The sequence below is a fragment of the Gossypium hirsutum genome, chromosome A13 (genome assembly GCF_007990345.1).
Source record: "Gossypium hirsutum isolate 1008001.06 chromosome A13, Gossypium_hirsutum_v2.1, whole genome shotgun sequence".
NCBI lineage: Eukaryota > Viridiplantae > Streptophyta > Magnoliopsida > Malvales > Malvaceae > Gossypium > Gossypium hirsutum.
The window spans coordinates 54,427,482-54,438,693 of NC_053436.1; positions in this window are offsets into that span (position 1 = coordinate 54,427,482).

Sequence of the window (11,212 nt, forward strand, 5' to 3'; positions counted from 1 at the left end):
TAATGATAATTGGAAAAGAAAAATACCCTATGTCAGATAAATTCATGATTATAGTTGGCATGTCATACGATTCATTTTGATATGTAACATCATTTATGTAACACCCCTAACTTGTATCCGTCGTCTAAACAGGGTTACGGAACATTACCAGAATAAACAGATTCAAGTAAAGATATTTCATTTTTATTTAACATTCATGTCAGATAATATTAAAAGTCTCTTATATGAGCCCTCGAGGCCCAAAACATGCATTAGAAACAAGTCGGGACTAAATAGGTACTCAGAGAATTTTTCGCGAAATTTCAATTCTTTTCCTAGGTGTAGGGTACAGCCGTGTCCCAACCATGTTTGTACCCGTGTAACTCTCTGACTTAGGTCACATTGCCCAATTACACGCCTGTGTGTTCTAGGCCTTATGTAGGAAGTAAGGGTCACACGATAAGCCACACGATAGTGTGCCAAGCCATGTGAAAATGTCTGAGCATTTTTGTGTTTTGAATTTTTAAAGATGCAGGGGAACACGGCGAACAACCGCCATGTGCTAGGTTGTGTCACACACGCCCATATTTCTCACCCAAATTGCCTTCTACCTACATAAACACTTCAATATGTTTTCAAGCCAATATAAGACTTTCAAATCCAACAAAATCAAGCTTTATATTAACATCTCCACATCCATTAAGAATCGTTTATTACCGACTTGACCATATACATATATAAACTTATTTGTATTAATTAGCAATTTCAAGCCAATCATCAACATGTTTATAAATGTCCATCATTGAACCACACTAGCACACATTAAACATGATAAGACATTGACATACATATCAAATATGACCATCACAACATTCTAATAACTTTACAACAAACACATACAAGCATCTATGACACTTTAGCCTATAATGTCATTATAGCCAAAATGTAATTCTATATATATATATATATATATATGAGAGAGAGAGAGAGAGAGAGAAATGAGCTGATGGATAGTTGATGATATCTCTGCAAGCCTCCAACCAACGAGCTTTGTTTACTTAAATAGATGAAATAAAATAGAGTAGGCTTTAAAGCTTAGTAAGTTCATATAACGGAAATTAATTACCATTTATTACATTTAGGGTAAGCATATAAAAAATCCAAAGCAATTTGCTCAATTGCCTAAGCACATATCTCATCAAACATGTAGTTATGTAATTCAATGAATTTTAAGGACATATATGAGCTCATCAATAATCAATTTCCATATACTTATACTTTTCACTAAGTATTCATGAAACATTACAAATCATATCCTTATATTTCAAGTAGATGTACTCGTAAGAATTAATCTCAGATTCATATTTCATGTCAAAACTGGTGAATATCATTCGTGATAAGAGTACACCAGGCACCTGTAATCATCATGTATCATTCGCAATTATTCGAAATGCCATTAGCACATAATCGGAAGCTCTCTCCTCTCCGATATAATAGAGCTCATTAGCATGTAAGGGAAGCACCAGGATTGTAACGGAAGTATAACATTAGAAGCTCATGTAGCAAGTGGGTTCAAAGACATTATCGGGCTGAGAGCCATATATTGAAGTTAAGTGAGCAGATGGAGCTGCGGAGCATAAACAGGAAGCTCACAAAGCCTTATCGGATTACGAAGACCATATAATGGATGCTCATAAGGTGGTGTGCCACAACTGCATACGACGTCGGGATGCCTGAAGAGCTATAACGGGAAGCTTGCAAGAACCATATCAAGGGAAACTCGAGAAAACCAAATTTAGGATGCTCAAAAAAGCTAATATGGGATGCTCTTCGAGCTATGGTGTGTCCGCAACATATACATGACCACAACCTATTAGGAGCCTGTATCATTGAATTTCATTTATTCAAACGTACTTAATACTTGTGTCATTATCGAATATGTAACCGATTTTCATACATGTCAATTATACAACACACATACATAATTCAATTCAAATATAATTATACAATTAGTTACACGAACTTACTCGACAAGTGTTCGTATACGAAAATCATTAATCCGACACTTTTTCTTTTCCACGATCTGACTTCTATTGATCTATCCAGATCTATACAAATGAATTTAAATCAATTTATATTTAATTCAATTAATTCACATCTTTCGAAAAATAACTATTTTCCCTATACTTTGATTAATTATGATTTTGTCCTAGGCTTGGAAAATGAAATCATGCAATTTAATCCTTATTCCAAGCCTAGGCAATTTTACATATAACATTTACAAACCATGTATTCAAAAAATTTAAAATTTGCCTCGATTTTACATCTGTTCGATTTAGTTTATAAATCATAATTTCATCAAAATTTCCTTACAAAAGTTGTTTATATCAAAACCTTTCATTTTCTAACATAACTTCAAAATTTTAGCATACTATCCATGAAAAATTTAATACTTTGATAATTGCAAATTAACCCCCGAGTGCTAATTAAGTTTATGATTTGAAAATATAAAATTACTAAAACAGACAAGAATGCTTACCTAATTAGGCCAAATAAGTTTCACTTTCTTTCATTCTCATGGCTAGGGTTTTCATCTTTTTAATTTGGAAAGATGATGAAATAAATGATATTAGATTTTTATCATCTTTAATTATTTATTCCAATTAGTCTTTTCTTATTAATTTTCCATAGATGAACCTATACTTATCTACAAACTCCTTTAATGGTCTATTTTCCATATAGGGACCTCAAATTTTAATTCCATAGCTATTTGATCCCTTTCGCTACTAGAATTCAACTTTTGCACTTTATGTAATTTAGTCCTTTTTGTCGACTAAACATGAAATCAGTAAAATTTCTTAATGAAATTTTCATACGATATTCCTATCATATTGTAGACCATAAAATAATTAAAATAAATTTATTTTGGACTCGAATTTGTGGTCTTGAAACCACTAATTCCGATTTGACTAAAAACGGGCTGTTCAATTTACCCGAACTCATAATTAAACTTGAGCAAAGAATGCCACTTTACGAGTCAATCACTTCACCAAATTTTTAATTATCCATTCACGTTCCATTCATCATTCAAGCCTATTTAAGGTTATTTAAATGTTCTACATTTCTAAACTTTCCTTATGACTTGGTTTGAATGGAGGTAGTTTGAGGTTTATTTTCTAGGCAAAACAATAAAATTTAGTCATAGCCTATAGTCTCGAGACAGAACTACATATCTTGAGACATTACTTTAGTACTATAGTAATTTTGATTTGAAATTTTTCTTATCTTGAGACAAAAATGCATATATCTCGATGCATGGCCTTGGGATATGGTATTTTTAATTCAAAATTGACCTGTTCGAGACTTTGGCTCTTATGTCTGAGACTGGAATAGGGATCCACAATCAAGTTGTAAACATTTCATAAACAATATTTAAACATCCTTATTTTATTTTCAAACATTTTTTGTACTTTTCAACTTAAAATTTCACTAAAGCTCAATCTAATTTCACAAGTTCATTTTAAATTTCATACATATTAGCAATTCCATCTTTGTATAACTTCTAGCATTACAACTTTTCCACTCCTCCTCTTTTCTACATCCCATATGTACATGCATATATATGAGAATTTTTGGCTTTTAGTATAGCATGCCTATATGTAATATTAGTTATTTTCACTATGCCATATACTCTTACATAGTGTCTACTTAATGCATCACTAATTATTATATCTTGGCCTACATAAATCGAAATTAATATTTGTTTTATTTTTTAAACTAGACTCAATGAACGTTTTGTTGGATCTGGTGCTCTAAGTATAGTCTTTTTGTCTAAGTATACTTGTAATTTTCGGACAAATTAGTTAATAAATTTATTCATGAATTACATTAATACTTTGTATTATTGTCTCGAACGACTTTTGCACACAAAGCAAAATGGAAGCAAATGTTGTCATTGGTTGTCTAATGTTTAGCTAATACTAAACGGTATTATATGGTCAGATCATAATACGAAAAGACAGCTTATATTAGTAAACAAACCTAAACATGTCCTTAGTCTAATCGTAAATGAGAAAACTAATTGAAAGACTAATACGACTTAAAGCCTTCGACTCTGTAGAGTCTTTTACCACTTTAAAGGGCTTTCATACTACCCGTAAAGGGCTTTCATAACTATGTGCACATAATCTGTATAGTCTACAAAACTGAATACATTATTCATTTTCTGTATAGTTCACCCAAACCTCCACAAATCCTCCTTGTTAATTTGAACACATATGTGTTCCCTTGCAAGGCTGGGGTCGTTCACCAATCTCGATTTGCATTCACATGCCATATAGAAGGCAAAACGTGTAACATATCATATTCTCTGCTTCTTCTCCCATCTCAATCACACTTTGACAAACCTCCACATCTCTGCTATCATTATATACATGCATTTCATATACAAGCATTCAACCAATAGTACTATTCATGCATAATACGCATTACGTAAAACATTTCTTCTACGCCACATGGATAAACTTACAACTCATCATGCATTTTTATATCAATACATAAAAGTCAAAGCACATAGACTTTAAGTTCCTAGTTGTTAAAGTAAAAGATCAGAGTGGTTAGGTGCCTATAAAGCATATTAGGACAAACTCCATGATTGCAGATCTGCTTACTAGGGACTACCACCAAGGTTTTTCATGAGCACATTGTTCATATAGGTGTAATGTCATTTGAGGATATTTAGTTTTAGGGGGAGTTTGCGCTTTTTAATGATTTTATGTTATAAAAAATTCTCAGCTATTTTAGTTTACGAATATTAAGTTTATTTTCTACAGAAATAAAGTTTATTTGGTTTATTCGCACTCTAATTTTTGTAAGGTTTGATCTCACTAAGGTTTAAGAAGGACCAGTTGGAAATAGACATATTTAGATCATATTGCATGTAATTTCCATGGTACACATCCATAATTGATCTATGTCATTTGGTTGTGTTAATATATGTGATCAAGGATGAATTTAGTTACGATATATGCAACGAAAGACGTTTTGGTTCTATGTTAACATAATTAATGGACGAGATTGTTTGGAATACCTTTTTGGATATGATAGTAAAATTTTGAGCTCTTAAGGTTATATAATGACATGTAATTATAGGGTAAGTAATATATGTGGTCTAAGTGGCAGATTATTGGAAAATATAAACATCACATATATAATAAGGGTAATTACATGTTTTTATTTACTATTATAATATGTTAGCCTAAATTAAAAGTGATTTAATTTAGTTAAGGTTTATTCGGCTTTAATTATTAAACAAAGTATTGGTAAAATATGTGTAAATACTCTAGTAAATAATTTCTAATTAATGATGGACTAATTAGAAATTATGGTTAATGTGCAAAAGTTATATATTAGGTTATGAACCCCAGATTACAAACAGATAACTTTTCTAATATCTCATCCTTAGGAAAGAGAGAGCAAATATTCTTTGAATTTCTTATGTGTTAATTTGGAAGATCAAAACCTCGAGATCTGTAGATTTCAAGAAATAGATGAATTCAAGTACGCTTCCGCATCTAACTTTGTTCTTGATGATTTAACATGATAGATCCTAGTTTACAGTTTTAATTTTATATCAGATCTTGTTTTTACGGTTCCAGCAGAGGTGACAAACAAGTGAACTTGGATCGGGTTTTCTCCGGATTCAGATTTTTTTGGGCTCAGATTTTCTTGGGTTCATTCAAGCGTAATCTTTTTCCAAGCTCAATTTTTTTCGAATTTGGGCTCAGATCAAACCGGACGAGCTCTAACAGGTTCAAATAATGTTAATTTTCTAAGTTATAAATATTTTAATTTCGAATATATAATATAATTCATTTTACTTTTATACTATAACAATGCAATTTAAGTTTGCCTTATAAAAAACATAAATTATATATATTTAATAGAGTTGTTTTATATAAATAATTAAATTGCTAATTGTATGTAAAATTTATTATTATTTGATTTGTATATGAATTGATGAAAATATTTTTATTGTTTATTAATTATTATTATATTATATTGACAATTGAACAACTTTTATTTTTTTTATTCAATTTATAAACCTAATACTCCTATTCTAAAATACTTATTCCAAACCAAATATAACTCAAACCTAAATAATATACTCATTATTATCCAAAGTCAAAATAAATTAATTATAGCCAAAATCTCAAGTCTAAAACAAAAAGAAATTAAACTAATACCCGAATATAATTATAAAATTTAAAACTCAATTCAAAATTTAATTTAATAAAAATAATATTTTATTAAGATATTAAATTTATTTATAATATTTTTATTTATAGCTTTTTTAACATGTAATGTTATAGAAATTATACTATGTAGCATTAACTTTTTAAATTTATTATATGCAAAATGTAAATTCAAATAGTAATTAAATGTTATGTTAATAAAATTTTTAAAACTTGTTATTAATTTTTTAATTGTTGATATAGTATATTAGATAAATTTGTTAAGCCCAACCAGACTTAAATGAATTAAAGTAAATTAAAAATTAAAAATAGATGAAAGATTACCTTTCTGTTAGTGTATTTGAGTATATTTCATATGCATTTTTTCACATATTATAGGGCATAAAATCCATAGGAATTAACATCAATTTATTTTGTAGGGGTGAGTATTCGATCAAGTCAAGTTGAATCGAGTAAAAAAAAATTCGAGTCAAGTCAAGTTGAGTTAACGGATCTTATTATTTATATTTAATGTTGTTACATGGATCGATTATTTAACTAGTAGACAAAGTACAAGATTATTTAACTACATAAACAATATAATAGTTTTGCCTTTTAGTGAAGGGTTAGTTAGTTGTTAGTTGGTAGCTTAAACTAGAAATTGTTAGTTGGTTAACTAGTTAGGGACTGAATTGAAGTTGTATAAAAAGTGGCATGACTGTAAGTTAAAATAGACCTTTTTTCCTAATAAATAGAAGTTGTTTTCAGATTAATTTTCCCTTTTTCTATTTCGTGCCCTAATTATTTTGGGTCTCAGACCAAATCATGCAGAGATCACCATTGGCCTGTCATGGCTCAAAGGCAACCACCGACGGTCTCAACATGGTATCAGAGCCATCAGTGATTGGCTTTCTTTGGCAGCTTCGTGTCTCTTCTTCAACCTTTGTTTGGTAGCGTCTGTCACGAGGACAGTTCTATTCGTTTGTCAGCCTTTTCGCTTCTCTACCGTTGGTCTTTTCTGCTTGAAGGAGAATGGTAAATCCATCAGATTTCAATGTTGATTTCAACCATTCGTTGTACTTGCATCCATAAAATATTCCAAGTACACAATTAGTCTCTTATCATCTTCTTGGGTTTGAAAATTAGACTGTTTGGAGCTGAGCTATGCGAATAGCGTTGTTGGCAAAAAATAAGCTAGGTGTTGTCAATGGCACTTGTTCTAGAGACTCAGTGCCAGCTGAATTGCATCCGTAATGGGATCGATGCAATGCCATTTTGTTGTCTTGGATTTTAAACACTATTAGCAAGGATCTTTCGCTAAAGGTTGTCTTTGCTTCAAGTGCTGAGGTAGTTTGGACAGACATTGATGAAGATTTCAACAAGGTCGATGGCTCTCGAATTTTCTCCTTGCATCATGAGATTGCCTCCCATTGTCAAGGGATTACGTCTATATATGTGTATTTTACTAAATTGAGACTATTATGGGATGAGTATGATGTGCTGATTCTTTTTTCCTCTTGTGGTTTTTGTGGACACTCAAAGCAGAACGCCGACCATATTGTGCAACAATGATTGTTCCAATTTTTGATCGATCTAAATGATACCTATGGTGTTGTTAGGAGTCAAATTTTGCTAATAACCCTAGTGCCTGCCGTCAATCCGACATATTCTATGTTGGTGCAAGAAGAGTCTCAAAGACTTCATGCTCCAAGACCATTAGTCTTGGATCCAACATTGGTGTATTCAGCTGCTATGACTCACAAGAAGTGGTTTAATGGTGTTTGTGATGATTGCAAAATCAAGGGATAAAAAGGGAGAGTTGCTACAAACTAATTGGGTATCCTTCTGATTTTAAGTTCACTAGGAAAAAGGTAAATGATTCAACTGGCTCTATGAATAGTGTGGTTTCATTTGAATTTGTAGGTAAGCTGTTGCAGTTGGTTCATTGAGTGGTCATTAAATGCAAGCACTAGTATCACACCAGCTCAATATCAAAAACTATGATGTAACACCCGAACCCGAGACGTCACCGGAGTCGAACACGAGGTGTTAACAGACTTAAAAAAATATTTCCCAGACACTACCAATCTGCGTACTAGTCGCTTTAAAAATCATATCTTGAGTTCAGAAACTCAGAATCCAGTTCCGTAAATTTTCCCTGAAACTAGACTCATATGCCCATCTACATATTTTTTTCTAGAATTTTTAGTTGGGCCAATTAGTACAGTTTATTAGTCAAAGTCTCCCATGTTACAGGGTCGACTACACTGACCTTTTCGCATTACGACTTGGATATCTCCCTGTACAGGGCTTCAATACTGATACCGTTAGTTTCTATAGAAACTAGACTCAGAGAGGAATCTATACATATATGGATTGACTCCTAATTGTCTCTGGTTAATTTATAATGAATTTCCAAAGTCGGAACAGGAAATCCAGAAACCGTTCTGGCCCTGTCTCACAAGAACCTGAATATCTCTTAACATACTGTCCTTATGATTGTTTCGTTACTTTCCTATGAAAATAGATTCATCAAGGTTCGTTTACATAATTTATTCACTATTTAATTCCATTCCTACTATTTTAGTGATTTTCCAAATCTACATTACTGCTGCTATCAGCATCTGCCTTTAAGGTAGACTTTACCTATTTCATAGTTTCCATGATTCAACTAGCCCTTTTTGCATAAATAGCACAATTTATGATAGTGATTAACCATTCCCATGGCCAATCCTTGTCAAGCATATCCACACCTCTCAATAACCATATCCATACCAAATGATTATAACATTATACTCAAACATATATAAGCCATTTTCGCATGGCTATCCAAAATTATACAAGTCCAAAGGGTCCATGACCCACAACGAACGGGTAGTCCTATACATGCCATTTCGAAGTTCAACCAAAATTGTACCAAAGGGGGGCTTTGATAGTGTGGGCGACTTCGACTTCAAAATCCCGAGTCCGATAGCTGGAGAACCAAAATCTATAAAACAGAGGATCAAAGAAACGGAGTAAGCAATTTATGCTTAGTAAGTTTTGAGCAAGGAATTCCAGCACAGCAAAAGTATAGCATTCATATAGCTAAACGGATAATTTCATATGCACAAATTTTCGATATCATACTTGCTTCACATTACCAACCCTTATGTACATACACAAAAGATCAACTTAGCCAAAGGCCGGTAGCTCGTTTATCAACTGAGCGAATACTTATTTGTAAGGGCTCAACTAAATTCAAGCACATACGAAACATACCTCAATGTTGGGATGTTTCTAGAGTATTTACTGAAATTTTTACAGCAAGATCATTCATTCCCAAATCACGTACCTTCGGAATTTAACCGGATATAGCTACTCGTTCAAATGCCTTCGAGACATAGCCCGGTTATAGTAACTCGCACAATTGCCTTCGGGACTTAACCTGGATTTAGTAACTCGCACAAATGCCTTCGGGCTTAGCCCGGAATTAGCATCTCGCACAAATGCCTTCGGATCTTAGTCCGGATATGGTCACTTAGCACAAAGCCTTCGGGACTTAGCCCGGACATCATTCAAATAACCATGCACATTTAACAGTAAATCATGACACATTCGTATTTCATTTTCGTCAACAAAACTCAAACACAAGACACTTATCATTCTTGCAATTTCGGCTCAATAGCCACACACAAAGAGCATGATTTTGATTTGCTTAAAACATGATCTAATCAAATCATAATTTAAGCTCTTTTACTCAAGAACTTACCTCGGGTGTTGTCGAACGATTCCGATAGCTATTCGACCACTTTTTCCTTCCCTTTATCGGATTTAGTTCCCCTTTGCTCTTGAGCTTAATTAAACAAATAAATTGATCTAATCATTTGAGCATCAAAAAGAGGAACACAAGGCACTTAGCCCATATTTATACATTAGACATTAAAGTGACATATGTATGGGATCATGAATCAAACTCAACATTTTAGCTAATTTTTCCCCCTTGGCCGAATTTTCTAAGCCAAGACAAAAGCATCAATATGCTTGCCTCTAACCGAATACATGCAACACCAATCTCCTTCCTATGGCCGAATATGCATGTCTATGTTGGGGCCGATTTCAACACTTAATACATTCTACAAGTATGGTCACTTGTATTGACTAAACACCCTTTTGTTTCAAGTTCAAAACTTGGCTAATACACACATATATACACTAGTAAAGCATCCTCTCCCTTTCCATCAATTTAACCCATGCATTACTCATTAATGTACAAAAATTATATTCGGCCTTAGCACACAACTTGCTAGCTGATTCTTCTCCATCTAGCAACCAATGCACATATGTGCTCACTCAAAAATGCAAAAAAGAAGATTCAAGAATCATCAATCCACCATCACATGCATCATTAACAAGCTTCATATTTAGCATGCAATGGCATTAACACAAAATCTACCTAGGCCGAATATCATCCCCATGACATAGCAAAGATTTGAACCATGGGCTAATTAGAACTCAAGCTAGCAACTAAAAACATGCATGAATCTCATGGCACAACCTCAAACATACCTTGATCTAGATACAAGTATGGCCAAACCTCCTCCTAATCCTCTTCCAAACCAAACATGAAGCAAGAACTCCTTCTTCCTTCCTTAGAATTTTCGGCCAAATGAAGATGAAAAAGGATGAACAAAATTTTCTCTTTTCTTTTCTTTAACTCACGGCAATGGGGGGGGAACAACCACACACTCTTTTTTTTTGTTTTCATCATATTCCCTTTTATTATTTTATGCCCATGCTCCTTATTTTATTTTTTTCCACCCATGATGCACCAACACAACATGTCTATGACATGTCTTGCCCATCACACTTGGTCTACCATGGTTGTCATGGCCGGCCACTACTAATTAGGGGGGGAATTTGACATGCAAGTCCCCCCTTTTTATTTCATGCACTAATAGGTCCTTATGCTTCGACCTATCACATTTCAAAAATGTCGCACATAAGTCCTATTGACTAAA